We start from the raw sequence: 15,778 nt of genomic DNA on the forward strand, positions 1-15,778 counted from the left end.
AAAATTTCTGTGTTTTATCGTCAATAAGAAGGTGCAAGGTATACAGTATACCTGAAGTGAAGCATCGGAATCTAAAACTGGACTCACAGGAGAGGTTCACATCATGGAAAGTGAGAGTGTCAGTCCTCTTGTACTTAAGTCGGCATTGTGCCTTTTGTATTAAATTCCGATGCAATTTCTGTGTTTCATCGTCAATAAGAAGGTGCAAGGTATACAGAAAACCTGAAGTGAAGCATCGGAATCTAAAACTGGAATCACAGGAGAGGATCAAATGACAGAAAGTTAAAGTGTCAGTCCTCTTTTACTTAAGTCGGCATTGTGCCTTTTGTGTTAAATTCTGATGCAATTTCTGTGTTTCATCGTCAATAACAAGGTCCAAGAGATACAGTAAACCCGAAGTGAAGCATCGGAATCGAAAACTGAAATCACAGGAGAGGTCCAAATCATAGAAAGTTAGAGTGTCAATCCTCTTGTACTTAAGTCGACATTGTGCCTTTTGATTTTAATTCCGAGGCAATTTTTGTGTTTCATCGTCAATAAGAAGGAGCAAGGTATACAGTAAACCTGAAGTGAACCATCGGAATCTAAAACTGGACTCACAGGAGAGGTTCAAATCATAGAAAGGGAAAGTGTCAGTCCTCTTGTACTTAAGTCGGCATTGTGCCCTTTGTATTAAATTCGGGTGCAATTTCTGTGTTTCATCGTCATTAAGAAGGTGCAAGGCATACAGTAAACCTGAAGTGAAGCATAGGAATCGAAAACTGGACTCACAGGAGAGGATAAAATCATAGAAAGAGAGAGTGACAGTCCTCTTTTACTCAAGTCGGCATTGTGCATATTGTATTAAATTCCGTTGAAATTTCTGTGTTTCATCGTCAATAAGAAGGTGCAAGGTATACAGTAAACCTGAAGTGAAGCATCGGAATCTAAAACTGGACTCACATTAGAGGTTCAAATCATAGAAAGGGAAAGTGTCAGTCCTCTTGTACTTAAGTCGGCATTGTGCCTTTTGTATTAAATTCGGATGCAGTTTCTGTGTTTCATCGTCAATAAGAAGGTGCAAGGTATACAGTAAACCTGAAGTGAAGCATCGGAATCAAAAACTGGACTCACAGGAGAGGTTAAAATCATAGAAAGAGAGAGTGACAGTCCTCTTTTCCTTAAGTCGGCATTGTGCCTTTTGTATTAAATTTCGTTGAAATTTCTGTGTTTCATCGTCAATAAGAAGGTGCAAGGTATACAGTAAACCTGAAGTGAAGCATCGGAATCTAAAACTGGACTCACAGGAGAGGTTCAAATCATAGAAAGGGAAAGTGTCAGTCCTCTTGTTCTTAAGTCGGCATTGTGCATTTTGTATCAAATTCGGATGCAATTTCTGTGTTTCATCGTCAATAAGAAGGTACAAGGTATACAGTAAACCTGAAGTGAAGCATCGGAATCCAAAACTGGACTCACAGGAGAGGTTAAAATCATAGAATGAGAGAGTGACAGTCCTCTTTTACTTAAGTCGGCATTGTGCCTTTTGTATTAAATTCCGATGCAATTTCTGTGTTTCATCGTCAATAAGAAGGTGCAAGGTATACAGTAAACCTGAAGTGAAGCATTGGAATCTAAAACTGGACTCACAGGAGAGTTTCAAATCATAGAAAGTGTGAGTGTCAGTCCTCTTGTACTTAAGTCGGCATTGTGCCTTTTGTATTAAATTCGGATGCAATTTCTGTGTTTCATCGTCAATAAGAAGGTCCAAGGGATACAGTAAACCTGAAGTGAAGCATCGGAATCTAAAACTGGAATCACAGGAGAGGTTCAAATGATAGAAAGGTAGAGTGTCAGTCCTCTTGTACTTAAGTCGGCATTGTGCCTTTTGTATTAAATTCCGATGCAATTTCTGCGTTTCATCGTCAATAAGAAGGTGCAAGGTATACAGTAAACCTGAAGTGAAGCATCGGAATCTAAAACTCGACTCACAGGAGAGGTTCAAATCATACAAAGAGAGAGTGACAGTCCTCTTTTGCTTAAGTCAGCATTGTGCCTTTTGTAACAAATTCCAATGAAATTTCTGTGTTTCATCGTCAATAAGAAGGTCCAAGGGATACAGTAAACGTGAAGTGAAGCATCGGAATCTAAAACTGGACTCACAGAAGAGGTTCAAATCATAGAAAGGGAAAGTGTCAGTCCTCTTGTACTTAAGTCGGAATTGTGCCTTTTGTATTAAATCCGGAAGCAATTTCTGTGTTTCATCGTCAATAAGAAGCTGCAAGGTATACAGTAAACCTGAAGTGAAGCATCGGAATCGAAAACTGGACTCACAGGAGAGGTTAAAATCATAGAAAGAGAGAGTGACAGTCCGCTTTTACTTAAGTCGGCATTGTGCCATTTGTATTAAATTCCGCTGAAATTTCTGTGTTTCATCGTCAATAAGAAGGTGCAAGGTATACAGTAAACCTGAAGTGAAGCATCGGAATCTAAAACTGGCCTCCCAGGAGAGGTTCAAATCATAGAAAGGGAAAGTGTCAGTCCTCTTGTACTTAAGTCGGCATTGTGCATTTTGTATTAAATTCCGATGCAATTTCTGTGTTTCATCGTCAATAAGAAGGTGCAAGGTATACAGTAAACCTGAAGTGAAGCATCGGAATCCAAAACTGGACTCACAGGAGAGGTTAAAATCATAGAAAGAGAGAGTGACAGTCCTCTTTTACTTAAGTCGGCATTGTGCCTTTTGTATTAAAATCCGATGCAATATCTGTGTTTCATCGTCATTAAGAAGGTGCAAGGTATACAGTAAACCTGAAGTGAAGCATCGGAATCTAAAACTGGACTCACAGGAGAGGTTCAAATCATAGAAAGTGAGAGTGTCAGTCCTCTTGTACTTAAGTCGGCATTGTGCTTTTGTATTAAATTCGGATGCAATTTCTGTTTTCCATCGTCAATAAGAAGGTCCAAAGGATACAGTAAACCTGAAGTGAAGCATCGGAATCTAAAACTGGACTAACGGGAGAGGTTTAAATCACAGAAAGTGAGAGTGTCCGTCCTCTTTTACTTAAGTCAGTATTGTGCCTTTTGTATTAAATTCCAATGAAATTTCTGTGTTTCATCGTCAATAAGAACGTGCAAGGTATCCAGTAAACCTGAAGTGAAGCATCGGAATCTAAAACTGGACTCACAGGAGAGGTTCAAATGATAGAAAGGTCGAGTGTCAGTCCTCTTGTACTTAAGTCGGCATTGTGCCTTTTGTATTAAATTCCGATGCAATTTCTGTGTTTCATCGTCAATAAGAAGGTGCAACGAATACAGTAAACCCGAAGTGAAGCATCGGAATCTAAAACTGGAATCACAGGAGAGGTTCAAATTATAGAAAGAGAGAGTGACAGTCCTCTTTTACTTAAGTCAGCATTGTGCCTTTTGTATTAAATTCCGATGAAATTTCTGTGTTTCATCGTCAATAAGAAGGCCCTAGGGATACAGTAAACCTGAAGTGAAGCATCGGAATCTAAAACTGGACTCACAGGAGAGGTTCAAATCATAGAAAGGGAAAGTGTCAGTCCTCTTGTACTTAAGTCGGCATTGTGCCTTTTGTATTAAATTCGGGTGCAATTTCTGTGATTCATCGTCAATAAGAAGGTGCAAGATATACAGTAAACCTGAAGTGAAGCATAGGAATCGAAAACTGGACTCACAGGAGAGGATAAAATCATAAAAAGAGAGAGTGACAGTCCTCTTTTACTCAAGTCGGCATTGTGCATATTGTATTAAATTCCGTTGAAATTTCTGTGTTTCATCGTCAATAAGAAGGTGCAAGGTATACAGTAAACCTAAAGTGAAGCATCGGAATCTAAAACTGGACTCACAGGAGAGGTTCAAATCATAGAAAGGGAAAGTGTCAGTCCTCTTGTACTTAAGTCTGCATTGTGCCTTTTGTATTAAATTCGGATGCAGTTTCTGTGTTTCATCGTCAATAAGAAGGTGCAAGGTATACAGTAAACCTGAAGTGAAGCATCGGAATCTAAAACTGGACTCACAGGAGAGGTTCAAATCATAGAAAGGGAAAGTGTCAGTCCTCTTGTTCTTAAGTCGGCATTGAGCATTTTGTATCAAATTCGGATGCAATTTCTGTGTTTCATCGTCAATAAGAAGGTACAAGGTATACAGTAAAATTGAAGTGAAGCATCGGAATCCAAAACAGGACTCACAGGAGAGGTTAAAATCATAGAAAGAGAGAGTGACAGTCCTCTTTTACTTAAGTCGGCATTGTGCCTTTTGTATTAAATTCCGATGCAATTTCTGTGTTTCATCGTCAATAAGAAGGTGCAAGGTATACACTAAACCTGAAGTGAAGCATCGGAATCTAAAACTGGACTCACAGGAGAGTTTCAAATCATAGAAAGTGAGAGTGTCAGTCCTCTTGTACTTAAGTCGGCATTGTGCCTTTTGTATTAAATTCGGACGCAATTTCTGTTTTCCATCGTCAATAAGAAGGTCCAAAGGATACAGTAAACCTGAAGTGAAGCATCCGAATCTAAAACTGGACTAACAGGAGAGGTTCAAATCACAGAAAGTGAGAATGTCAGTCCTCTTTTACTTAAGTCGGCATTCTGCCTTTTGTGTTAAATTCGGATGCAATTTCTGTGTTTCATCGTCAATAAGAAGGTCCAAGGGATACAGTAAACCTGAAGTGAAGCATCGGAATCTAAAACTGGAATCACAGGAGAGGTTCAAATGATAGAAAGGTAGAGTGTCAGTCCTCTTGTACTTAAGTCGACATTGTGCCTTTTGATTTTAATTCCGATGCAATTTTTGTGTTTCATCGTCAATAAGAAGGTGCAAGGTATACAGTAAACCTGGAGTGAAGCATCGGAATCTAAAATTGGAATCACAGGAGAGGTTCAAATCATAGGAAGTGAAAGTGTCAGTCCTCTTGTACTTAAGTCGGCATTGTGCCTTTTGTATTAAATTCCGATGCAATTTCTGTGTTTCATCGTCAATAAGAAGGTGCAAGGTATACAGTAAACCTGAAGGGAAGCATCGGAATCTAAAACTCGACTCACAGGAGAGGTTCAAATCATACAAAGAGAGAGTGACAGTCCTCTTTTGCTTAAGTCGGCATTGTGCCTTTTGTAACAAATTCCAATGAAATTTCTGTGTATCATCGTCAATAAGAAGGTCCAAGGGATACAGTAAACCTGAAGTGAAGCATCGGAATCTAAAACTGGACTCACAGAAGAGGTTCAAATCATAGAAAGGGAAAGTGTCAGTCCTCTTGTACTTAAGTCGGAATTGTGCCTTTTGTATTAAATCCGGATGCAATTTCTGTGTTTCATCGTCAATAAGAAGCTGCAAGGTATACAGTAAACCTGAAGTGAAGCATCGGAATCGAAAACTGGACTCACAGGAGAGGTTAAAATCATAGAAAGAGAGAGTGACAGTCCGCTTTTACTGAAGTCGGCATTGTGCCATTTGTATTAAATTCCGTTGAAATTTCTGTGTTTCATCGTCAATAAGAAGGTGCAAGGTATACAGTAAACCTGAAGTGAAGCATCGGAATCTAAAACTGGACTCACAGGAGAGGTTCAAATCATAGAAAGGGAAAGTGTCAGTCCTCTTGTACTTAAGTCGGCATTGTGCATTTTGAATTAAATTCCGATGCAATTTCTGTCTTTCATCGTCAATAAGAAGGTGCAAGGTATACAGTAAACCTGAAGTGATGCATCGGAATCCAAAACTGGACTCACAGGAGAGGTTAAAATCATAGAAAGAGAGAGTGACAGACCTCATTTACTTAAGTCGGCATTGTGCCTTTTGTAATAAAATCCGATGCAATATCTGTGTTTCATCGTCATTAAGAAGGTGCAAGGCATACAGTAAACCTGAAGTGAAGCATCGGAATCTAAAACTGGACTCACAGGAGAGGTTCAAATCATAGAAAGTGAGAGTGTCAGTCCTCTTGTACTTAAGTCGGCATTGTGCTTTTGTATTAAATTCGGATGCAATTTCTGTTTTCCATCGTCAATAAGAAGGTCCAAAGGATACAGTAAACCTGAAGTGAAGCATCGGAATCTAAAACTGGACTAACGGGAGAGGTTTAAATCACAGAAAGTGAGCGTGTCCGTCCTCTTTTACTTAAGTCAGTATTGTGCCTTTTGTATTAATTTCCAATGAAATTTCTGTGTTTCATCGTCAATAAGAAGGTGCAAGGTATACAGTAAACCTGAAGTGAAGCATCGGAATCTAAAACTGGACTCACAGGAGAGGTTCAAATGATAGAAAGGTCGAGTGTCAGTCCTCTTGTACTTAAGTCGGTATTGTGCCTTTTGTATTAAATTCCGATGCAATTTCTGTGTTTCATCGTCAATAAGAAGGTGCAACGAATACAGTAAACCCGAAGTGAAGCATCGGAATCTAAATTGGAATCACAGGAGAGGTTCAAATTATAGAAAGAGAGAGTGACAGTTCTCTTTTACTTAAGTCAGCATTGTGCCTTTTGTATTAAATTCCGATGATATTTCTGTGTTTCATCGTCAATAAGAAGGCCCTAGGGATACAGTAAACCTGAAGTGAAGCATCGGAATCTAAAACTGGACTCACAGGAGAGGTTCAAATCATAGAAAGGAAAAGTGTCAGTCCTCTTGTACTTAAGTCGGCATTGTGCCTTTTGTATTAAATTCGGGTGCAATTTCTGTGTTTCATCGTCAATAAGAAGGTGCAAGGTATACAGTAAACCTGAAGTGAAGCATAGGAATCGAAAACTGGACTCACAGGAGAGGATAAAATCATAGAAAGAGAGAGTGTCAGTCCTCTTTTACTCAAGTCGGCATTGTGCATATTGTATTAAATTCCGTTGAAATTTCTGTGTTTCATCGTCAATAAGAAGGTGCAAGGTATACAGTAAACCTGAAGTGAAGCATCGGAATCTAAAACTGGACTCACAGGAGAGGTTCAAATCATAGAAAGGGAAAGTGTCAGTCCTCTTGTACTTAAGTCTGCATTGTGCCTTTTGTATTAAATTCGGATGCAGTTTCTGTGTTTCATCGTCGATAAGAAGGTGCAAGGTATACAGTAAACCTGAAGTGAAGCATCGGAATCGAAAACTGGACTCACACGAGAGGTTAAAATCATAGAAAGAGAGAGTGACAGTCCTCTTTTACTTAAGTCGGCATTGTGCCTTTTGTATTAAATTCCGTTGAAATTTCTGTGTTTCATCGTCAATAAGAAGGTGCAAGGTATACAGTAAACCTGAAGTGAAGCATCGGAATCTAAAACTGGACTCACAGGAGAGGTTCAAATCATAGAAAGGAAAGTGTCAGTCCTCTTGTTCTTAAGTCGGCATTGTGCATTTTGTATCAAATTCGGATGCAATTTCTGTGTTTCATCGTCAATAAGAAGGTACAAGGTATACAGTAAACCTGAAGTGAAGCATCGGAATCCAAAACTAGACTCACAGGAGTGGTTAAAATCATAGAAAGAGAGAGTGACAGTCCTCTTTTACTTAAGTCGGCATTGTGCCTTTTGTATTAAATTCCGATGCAATTTCTGTGTTTCATCGTCAATAAGAAGGTGCAAGTTATACAGTAAACGTGAAGTAAAGCTTCAGAATCTAAAACTGGACTCACAGGAGAGTTTCAAATCATAGAAAGTGAGAGTGTTAGTCCTCTTGTACTTAAGTCGGCATTGTGCCTTTTGTATTAAATTCGGATGCAATTTCTGTTTTCCATCGTCAATAAGAAGGTCCAAAGGATACAGTAAACCTGAAGTGAAGCATCGGAATCTAAAACTGGACTAACAGGAGAGGTTCAAATCACAGAAAGTGAGAGTGTCAGTCCTCTTTTACTTAAGTCGGCATTCTGCCTTTTGTGTTAAATTCGGATGCAATTTCTGTGTTTCATCGTCAATAAGAAGGTCCAAGGGATACAGTAAACCTGAAGTGAAGCATCGGAATCTAAAACTGGAATCACAGGAGAGGTTCAAATGATAGAAAGGTAGAGTGTCAGTCCTCTTGTACTTAAGTCGACATTGTGCCTTTTGATTTTAATTCCGATGCAATTTTTGTGTTTCATCGTCAATAAGAATGTGCAAGGTATACAATAAACCTGAAGTGAAGCATCGGAATCGAAAACTGGACTCACAGGAGAGGTTAAAATCATAGAAAGAGAGAGTGACAGTCCGCTTTTACTTAAGTCGGCATTGTGCCATTTGTATTAAATTCCGTTGAAATTTCTGTGTTTCATCGTCAATAAGAAGGTGCAAGGTATACAGTAAACCTGAAGTGAAGCATCGGAATCTAAAACTGGACTCACAGGAGAGGTTCAAATCATAGAAAGGGAAAGTGTCAGTCCTCTTGTACTTAGGTCGGCATTGTGCATTTGGTATTAAATTCCGATGCAATTTCTGTGTTTCATCGTCAATAAGAAGGTGCAAGGTATACAGTAAACCTGAAGTGAAGCATCGGAATCCAAAACTGGACTCACAGGAGAGGTTAAAATCATAGAAAGAGAGAGTGACAGTCCTCTTTTACTTAAGTCGGCATTGTGCCTTTTGTATTAAAATCCGATGCAATATCTGTGTTTCATCGTCATTAAGAAGGTGCAAGGTATACAGTAAACCTGAAGTGAAGAATCGAAATCTAAAACTGGACTCACAGGAGAGGTTCAAATCATAGAAAGTGAGAGTGTCAGTCCTCTTGTACTTAAGTCGGCATTATGCTTTTGTATTAAATTCGGATGCAATTTCTGTTTTCCATCGTCAATAAGAAGGTCCAAAGGATACAGTAAACCTGAAGTGAAGCATCGGAATCTAAAACTGGACTAACGGGAGAGGTTTAAATCACAGAAAGCGAGAGTGTCAGTCCTCTTTTACTTAAGTCAGTATTGTGCCTTTTGTATTAAATTCCAATGAAATTTCTGTGTTACATCGTCAATAAGAAGGTGCAAGGTATACAGTAAACCTGAAGTGAAGCATCGGAATCTAAAACTGGACTCACAGGAGAGGTTCAAATGATATAAAGGTCGAGTGTCAGTCCTCTTGTACTTAAGTCGGCATTGTGCCTTTTGTATTAAATTCCGATGCAATTTCTGTGTTTCATCGTCAATAAGAAGGTGCAACGAATACAGTAAACCCGAAGTGAAGCATCGGAATCTAAAACTGGAATCACAGGAGAGGTACAAATCATAGAAAGAGAGAGTGACAGTCCTCTTTTACTTAAGTCGGCATTGTGCCTTTTGTATTAAATTCCGTTGAAATTTCTGTGTTTCATCGTCAATAAGAAGGTGCAAGGTATACAGTAAACCTGAAGTGAAGCATCGGAATCTAAAACTGGACTCACAGGAGAGTTTCAAATCATAGAAAGTGAGAGTGTTAGTCCTCTTGTACTTAAGTCGGCATTGTGCCTTTTGTATTAAATTCGGATGCAATTTCTGTTTTCCATCGTCAATAAGAAGGTCCAAAGGATACAGTAAACCTGAAGTGAAGCATCGGAATCTAAAACTGGACTAACAGGAGAGGTTCAAATCACAGAAAGTGAGAGTGTCAGTCCTCTTTTACTTAAGTCGGCATTCTGCCTTTTGTGTTAAATTCGGATGCAATTTCTGTGTTTCATCGTCAATAAGAAGGTCCAAGGGATACAGTAAACCTGAAGTGAAGCATCGGAATCTAAAACTGGAATCACAGGAGAGGTTCAAATGATAGAAAGGTAGAGTGTCAGTCCTCTTGTACTTAAGTCGACATTGTGCCTTTTGATTTTAATTCCGATGCAATTTTTGTGTTTCATCGTCAATAAGAAGGTGCAAGGTATACAGTAAACCTGAAGTGAAGCATCGGAATCGAAAACTGGACTCACAGGAGAGGTTAAAATCATAGAAAGAGAGAGTGACAGTCCGCTTTTACTTAAGTCGGCATTGTGCCATTTGTATTAAATTCCGTTGAAATTTCTGTGTTTCATCGTCAATAAGAAGGTGCAAGGTATACAGTAAACCTGAAGTGAAGCATCGGAATCTAAAACTGGACTCACAGGAGAGGTTCAAATCATAGAAAGGGAAAGTGTCAGTCCTCTTGTACTTAGGTCGGCATTGTGCATTTGGTATTAAATTCCGATGCAATTTCTGTGTTTCATCGTCAATAAGAAGGTGCAAGGTATACAGTAAACCTGAAGTGAAGCATCGGAATCCAAAACTGGACTCACAGGAGAGGTTAAAATCATAGAAAGAGAGAGTGACAGTCCTCTTTTACTTAAGTCGGCATTGTGCCTTTTGTATTAAAATCCGATGCAATATCTGTGTTTCATCGTCATTAAGAAGGTGCAAGGTATACAGTAAACCTGAAGTGAAGCATCGGAATCTAAAACTGGACTCACAGGAGAGGTTCAAATGATATAAAGGTCGAGTGTCAGTCCTCTTGTACTTAAGTCGGCATTGTGCCTTTTGTATTAAATTCCGATGCAATTTCTGTTTTCCATCGTCAATAAGAAGGTCCAAAGGATACAGTAAACCTAAAGTGAAGCATCGGAATCTAAAACTGGACTAACAGGAGAGGATCAAATCACAGAAAGTGAAAGTGTCAGTCCTCTTTTACTTAAGTCGGCATTGCGCCTTTTGTGTTAAATTCGGATGCAATTTCTGTGTTTCATCGTCAATAACAAGGTCCAAGGGATACAGTAAACCCGAAGTGAAGCATCGGAATCTAAAACTGGAATCACAGGAGAGGTCCAAATCGTAGAAAGTTAGAGTGTCAGTCCTCTTGTACTTAAGTCGACATTGTGCCTTTTGATATTAATTCCGATGCAATTTTTGTGTTTCATCGTCAATAATAAGGTGCAAGGTATACAGTAAACCTGAAATGAAGCATCGGAATCTAAACCTGGACTCACAGGAGAGGTTCAAATCATAGAAAGGGAAAGTGTCAGTCCTCTTGTACTTAAGTCGGCATTGTGCCTTTTGTATTAAATTCGGATGCAATTTCTGTGTTTCATCGTCAATAAGAAGGTGCAAGGTATACAGTAAACCTGAAGTGAAGCATCGGAATCGAAAACTGGACTCACAGGAGAGGTTAAAATCATAGAAAGAGAGAGTGACAGTCCTCTTTTACTTAAGTCGGCATTGTGCCTTTTGTATTAAATTCCGTTGAAATTTCTGTGTTTCATCGTCAATAAGAAGGTGCAAGGTATACAGTAAACCTGAAGTGAAGCATCGGAATCTAAAACTGTACTCACAGGAGAGGTTCAAATCATAGAAAGGTAAAGTGTCGGTCCTCTTGTTCTTAAGTCGGCATTGTGCAATTTGTATCAAATTCGGATGCAATTTCTGTGTTTCATCGTCAATAAGAAGGTGCAAGGTATACAGTAAACCTGAAGTGAAGCATCAGAATCCAAAACTGGACTCACAGGAGAGGTAAAAATCATAGAAAGAGATTGTGACAGTCCTCTTTTACTTAAGTCGGCATTGTGCTTTTTGTATTAAATTCCGATGCAATTTCTGTGTTTCATCGTCAATAAGAAGGTGCAAGGTATACAGTAAACCTGAAATGAATCATCAGATTCTAAAACTGGACTCACAGGAGAGGTTCAAATCATAGAAGGTGAGAGTGTTAGTCCACTTGTACTTAAGTCGGCATTGTGCCTTTTGTATTAAATTCTGATGTTATTTCTGTGTTTCATCGTCAATAAGAAGGTGCAAGGTATACAGTAAACCTGAAGTGAAGCATCGGAATCTAAAACTGGAATCACAGGAGAGGTACAAATCATAGAGAGAGTGACAGTCCTCTTTTACTTAAGACTGCATTGTGCCTTTTGTATTAAATTCCGATGAAATTTCAATGTTTCATCGTCAATAAGAAGGTGCAAGGTATAAAGTAAACCTGAAGTGAAGCATCGGTATCTAAAACTGGACTCACAGGAGAGGTTCAAATCATAGAAAGTGAGAGTGTCAGTCCTCTTGTACTTAAGTCGGGTGCCTTTTGTATTAAATTCCGATGCAATTTCTGTGTTTCATCGTCAGTAAGAAGCTGCAAGGTGTACAGTAAACCTGAAGTGAAGCATCGGAATCTAAAACTGGAATCACAGGAGAGGATCAAATCACAGAAAGTGAAAGTGTCAGTCCTCTTTTACTTACGTCGGCATTGTGCCCTTTGTGTTAAATTCGGATGCAATTTCTGTGTTTCATCGTCAATAACAAGGTCCAAGGGATACAGTAAACCCGAAGTGAAGCATCGGAATCTAAAACTACAATAACAGGAGAGGTCCAAATCATAGAAAGTTAGAGTGTCAATCCTCTTTTACTTAATTCGGCTTTGTGCCTTTTGTATTAAATTCCGATGAAATTTCTGTGTTTCATCGTCAATAAGAAGGCCCTAGGGATACAGTAAACCTGAAGTGAGGCATCGGAATCTAAAACTGGACTCACAGGAGAGGTTCAAATCATAGAACGAGAAAATGTCAGTCCTCTTGTACTTAAGTCGGCGTTGTGCCTTTTATATTAAATTCGGATGCAGTTTCTGTGATTCATCGTCAATAAGAAGGTGCAAGGTATACAGTAAACCTGATGTGAAGCATCGGCATCGAAAACTGGACTCACAGGAGAAGTTTAAATCATAGAAAGAGAGAGTGACAGTCCTCTTTTACTTAAGTCGGCATTGTGCCTTTTGTATTAAGTTCCGTTGAAATTTCTGTGTTTCATCGACAATAAGAAGGTGCAAGGTATACAGTAAACCTGAAGTGAAGCATCGGAATCTAAAACTGGACTCACAGGAGAGGTTCAAATCATAGAAAGGGAAAATGTCAGTCCTCTTGTTCTTAAGTCGGCATTGTGCATTTTGTATCAAAATCGGATGCAATTTCTGTGTTTCATCGTCAATAAGAAGGTGCAAGGTATACAGTAAACCTGAAGTGAAGCATCGGAATCCAAAACTGGACTCACAGGAGAGGTTAAAATCATACAAAGAGAGAGTAACAGTCCTCTTTTACTTAAGTCGGCATTGTGCCTTTTGTATTAAATTCCGATGCAATTTCTGTGTTTCATCGTCAGTAAGAAGGTGCAAGGTATACAGTAAACCTGAAGTGAAGCATCGGAATCTAAAACTGGACTCACAGGAGAGGTTCAAATCATAGAAGGTGAGAGTGTCAGTCCTCTTGTACTCAAGTCGGCATTGTGCCTTTTGTATTAAATTCGGATGCAATTTCTGTTTTCCATCGTCAATAAGAAGGTCCAAAGGATACAGTAAACCTGAAGTGAAGCATCGGAATCTAAAACTGGACTAACGGGAGAGGTTCAAATCACAGAAAGTGAGAGTGTCCGTCCTCTTTTACTTGAGTCGGCATTCTGCCTTTTGTGTTAAATTCGGATGCAATTTCTGTGTTTCATCGTCAATAAGTAGGTCCAAGGGATACAGTAAACCTGAAGTGAAGCATCGGAATCGAAAACTGGACTCACAGGAGAGGTTAAAATCATAGAAAGAGAGAGTGACAGTCCGCTTTTACTTAAGTCGGCATTGTGCCATTTGTATTAAATTCCGTTGAAATTTCTGTGTTTCATCGTCAATAAGAAGGTGCAAGGTATACAGTAAACCTGAAGTGAAGCATCGGAATCTAAAACTGGACTCACAGGAGAGGTTCAAATCATAGAAAGGGAAAGTGTCAGTCCTCTTGTACTTAAGTCGGCATTGTGCATTTTGTATTAAATTCCGATGCAATTTCTGTCTTTCATCGTCAATAAGAAGGTGCAAGGTATACAGGAAACCTGAAGTGATGCATCGGAAACCAAAACTGGACTCACAGGAGAGGTTAAAATCATAGAAAGAGAGAGTGACAGTCCTCTTTTACTTAAGTCGGCATTGTGCCTTTTGTAATAAAATCCGATGCAATATCTGTCTTTCATCGTCATTAAGAAGGTGCAAGGTATACAGTAAACCTGAAGTGAAGCATCGGAATCTAAAACTGGACTCACAGGAGAGGTTCAAATCATAGAAAGTGAGAGTGTCAGTCCTCTTGTACTTAAGTCGGCATTGTGCTTTTGTATTAAATTCGGATGCAATTTCTGTTTTCCATCGTCAATAAGAAGGTCCAAAGGATACAGTAAACCTGAAGTGAAGCATCGGAATCTAAAACTGGACTAACGGGAGAGGTTTAAATCACAGAAAGTGAGCGTGTCCGTCCTCTTTTACTTAAGTCAGTATTGTGCCTTTTGTATTAAATTCCAATGAAATTTCTGTGTTTCATCGTCAATAAGAAGGTGCAAGGTATACAGTAAACCTGAAGTGAAGCATCGGAATCTATAACTGGACTCACAGGAGAGGTTCAAATGATAGAAAGGTCGAGTGTCAGTCCTCTTGTACTTAAGTCGGTATTGTGCCTTTTGTATTAAATTCCGATGCAATTTCTGTGTTTCATCGTCAATAAGAAGGTGCAACGAATACAGTAAACCCGAAGTGAAGCATCGGAATCTAAAACTGGAATCACAGGAGAGGATAAAATTATAGAAAGAGAGAGTGACAGTCCTCTTTTACTTAAGTCAGCATTGTGCCTTTTGTATTAAATTCCGATGAAATTTCTGTGTTTCATCGTCAATAAGAAGGCCCTAGGGATACAGTAAACCTGAAGTGAAGCATCGGAATCTAAAACTGGACTCACAGGAGAGGTTCAAATCATAGAAAGGAAAAGTGTCAGTCCTCTTGTACTTAAGTCGGCATTGTGCCTTTTGTATTAAATTCGGGTGCAATTTCTGTGTTTCATCGTCAATAAGAAGGTGCAAGGTATACAGTAAACCTGAAGTGAAGCATAGGAATCGAAAACTGGACTCACAGGAGAGGATAAAATCATAGAAAGAGAGAGTGTCAGTCCTCTTTTACTCAAGTCGGCATTGTGCATATTGTATTAAATTCCGTTGAAATTTCTGTGTTTCATCGTCAATAAGAAGGTGCAAGGTATACAGTAAACCTGAAGTGAAGCATCGGAATCTAAAACTGGACTCACAGGAGAGGTTCAAATCATAGAAAGGGAAAGTGTCAGTCCTCTTGTACTTAAGTCTGCATTGTGCCTTTTGTATTAAATTCGGATGCAGTTTCTGTGTTTCATCGTCAATAAGAAGGTGCAAGGTATACAGTAAACCTGAAGTGAAGCATGGGAATCGAAAACTGGACTCACACGAGAGGTTAAAATCATAGAAAGAGAGAGTGACAGTCCTCTTTTACTTAAGTCGGCATTGTGCCTTTTGTATTAAATTCCGTTGAAATTTCTGTGTTTCATCGTCAATAAGAAGGTGCAAGGTATACAGTAAACCTGAAGTGAAGCATCGGAATCTAAAACTGGACTCACAGGAGAGGTTCAAATCATAGAAAGGAAAGTGTCAGTCCTCTTGTTCTTAAGTCGGCATTGTGCATTTTGTATCAGATTCGGATGCAATTTCTGTGTTTCATCGTCAATAAGAAGGTACAAGGTATACAGTAAACCTGAAGTGAAGCATCGGAATCCAAAACTAGACTCACAGGAGAGGTTAAAATCATAGAAAGAGAGAGTGATAGTCCTCTTTTACTTAAGTCGGCATTGTGCCTTTTGTATTAAATTCCGATGCAATTTCTGTGTTTCATCGTCAATAAGAAGGTGCAAGTTATACAGTAAACGTGAAGTGAAGCATCAGAATCTAAAACTGGACTCACAGGAGAGTTTCAAATCATAGAAAGTGAGAGTGTCAGTCCTCTTGTACTTAAGTCGCCATTGTGCCTTTTGTATTAAATTCGGATGCAATTTCTGTTTTCCATCGTCAATAAGAAGGTCCAAAGGATACAGTAAACCTGAAGTGAA

The sequence above is a fragment of the Schistocerca serialis genome, unplaced genomic scaffold (genome assembly GCF_023864345.2).
Source record: "Schistocerca serialis cubense isolate TAMUIC-IGC-003099 unplaced genomic scaffold, iqSchSeri2.2 HiC_scaffold_1393, whole genome shotgun sequence".
In the NCBI taxonomy this organism is placed as follows: Eukaryota; Metazoa; Arthropoda; class Insecta; order Orthoptera; family Acrididae; genus Schistocerca; species Schistocerca serialis.